A 1909-nucleotide genomic window follows, 5' to 3' on the forward strand; every position below is an offset into this window, starting at 1 on the left:
TCTACGGAGGAAGTTTGTAATGTTTTCTAATAGTTCTTATTAATTATTTGACCGGAGACAAATACATTTTTTGACTGTATTGTTGCATGTAACGTAAACTAATGTTAAAAGCGAAAAAATATTAAACGCACGCGTGAGCTAGACCCTTTCTAAATAATATATTGCACACATAGAAACTTTCTTTGTGATATCAAACATATATTTTAAACTTTCCCGATGACTATCCTTGTGATATCAAACATCGAAATTTAGAGTTTTTGTAATATCTCAATATTTCATTTCCGTAAGGAGAAATTTTATTCACACGTACTAAATTTCTTAATGCACACCATTATTTTTTGGAGTCACCACGGCTGGAACTGCACAAGGGCTTAAACTTTCTCTGATCAAGCCTTTCTTCATTGCTCCCCCTAGCCCCTGCAGTTAAGCAGCAAAAACCCAGCCTTCCTCATCAGTATACCCGTTTCTAAAGTTCTTAGAAAAAAAAAAAAAACCGACTGCTCCTCAAACTACTCAGACCTCATTTAAATCAATAATAAAGTAAAATGACATTAGACATAAAAAATAATATTTAAATAAATAAAATCGGGACATCACACAAATGATAACCCATAACAAACATTGAAATCAAACAAAGAATTACCCAGATTGCTACGCCAATTGACTGCACATGAACAACAGAAAAGCATTGCACTATAATAAGAGGATGGTGAAAAACAGGAAAGAAGATTGAAGCAATTGAGCTAGTACTTACATTCACCATATTTAGTTTCCAGCCAGGTCCAGTTATCTCTCTAATTTTGTATTCTGGTGGCACTCGAGAGCAAAAAGAAGAAAGAAAGAAAAATCAGATTGAAACTCAGATTAAGCAAAGATGAAAATTAAATCAAGCAGATGAAAGCTAAAGTTTTTTTTTTTTTTTTTGAAGCCACTCTACAATTGATACAATTTTCTTTATTTCGGTACATTGCAGGTAAAAACTGTAACTTGACCTGAAAAACTGCTTAAAAATGAAACTCAAATTAGCAAGCTATGTACTGGAATTCGGTACAATCACTAAGCCTTGGCAATGTGCTTTATGTTGAATGCTCTTGATAATTATTATTATGTAGAACCACACATTATATTTAAGTGCGCATGTAAAATAAGCAAAATGCACAGGACTAATGTGGGTTAAACAGTAATACCTCAACCATGAGAACACCAGGCATAAAGTTCTCATTGATTGTCACATCTTAATAAGCAACAGTTGAAACCCCTGGGTTGTACTCGATCTCTCTATCCACCAAAAGAAATGGAAACCTGTAAAACACCCAAAAGCCAAAATGATCAAAACTTTAGAAACAATCACTAAATTTTACTAGGCCTACCTATATTCTCTTCCAAGCTCACATAAGTAAGTAAAATCATTAAATGAGTTTTGTAGAGCATTTTGATAATATGTAAGGTTTATACTTTCTGAAGGAATTTGTAATCTAAGAATACTAACTAACTATCAAGTAGGTGTTTAGGCATTCATTTGTATGTTGGGCGGTATAGTGAAAATCAACTTCTTTTTAAATCTGCAAATAGTATACCTTCACTCACATTTCCAAATAATAGATGAAATGCAGGGCTCACATTGTGCATCTCACACATATGGCATGTAAATTGCAGTCTATGAATTGGATATACCTGTGACGCAGACCACTTTTCAACACTTCTTTTCAAGCAACAACAGCTTGTACCTGAAGCAACGCATATAGAAAAAGCACATAAGCGTAAGAGCATAGGCAACTATAAGCGCACTTTAACAGTTAAGAAAAATTAACAATATCATTTCCATAGGGTTTTCATCTGATGAAACTTCTACCCTAAGATTGGGTAATGTAAATCATATACAGAAAAGCTGAAAACTGAATAACTCAAT

The 1909-nt window shown here is 33.4% G+C and overlaps 1 pseudogene; it reads right to left on the reverse strand.

Moving 5' to 3' along the window:
* Nucleotides 1-1909, reverse strand: part of LOC101312079 — a 36908-nt pseudogene that overhangs the window by 8729 nt on the left and 26270 nt on the right.

This window comes from Fragaria vesca, linkage group LG6 (genome assembly GCF_000184155.1).
Source record: "Fragaria vesca subsp. vesca linkage group LG6, FraVesHawaii_1.0, whole genome shotgun sequence".
Lineage (NCBI taxonomy): Eukaryota > Viridiplantae > Streptophyta > Magnoliopsida > Rosales > Rosaceae > Fragaria > Fragaria vesca.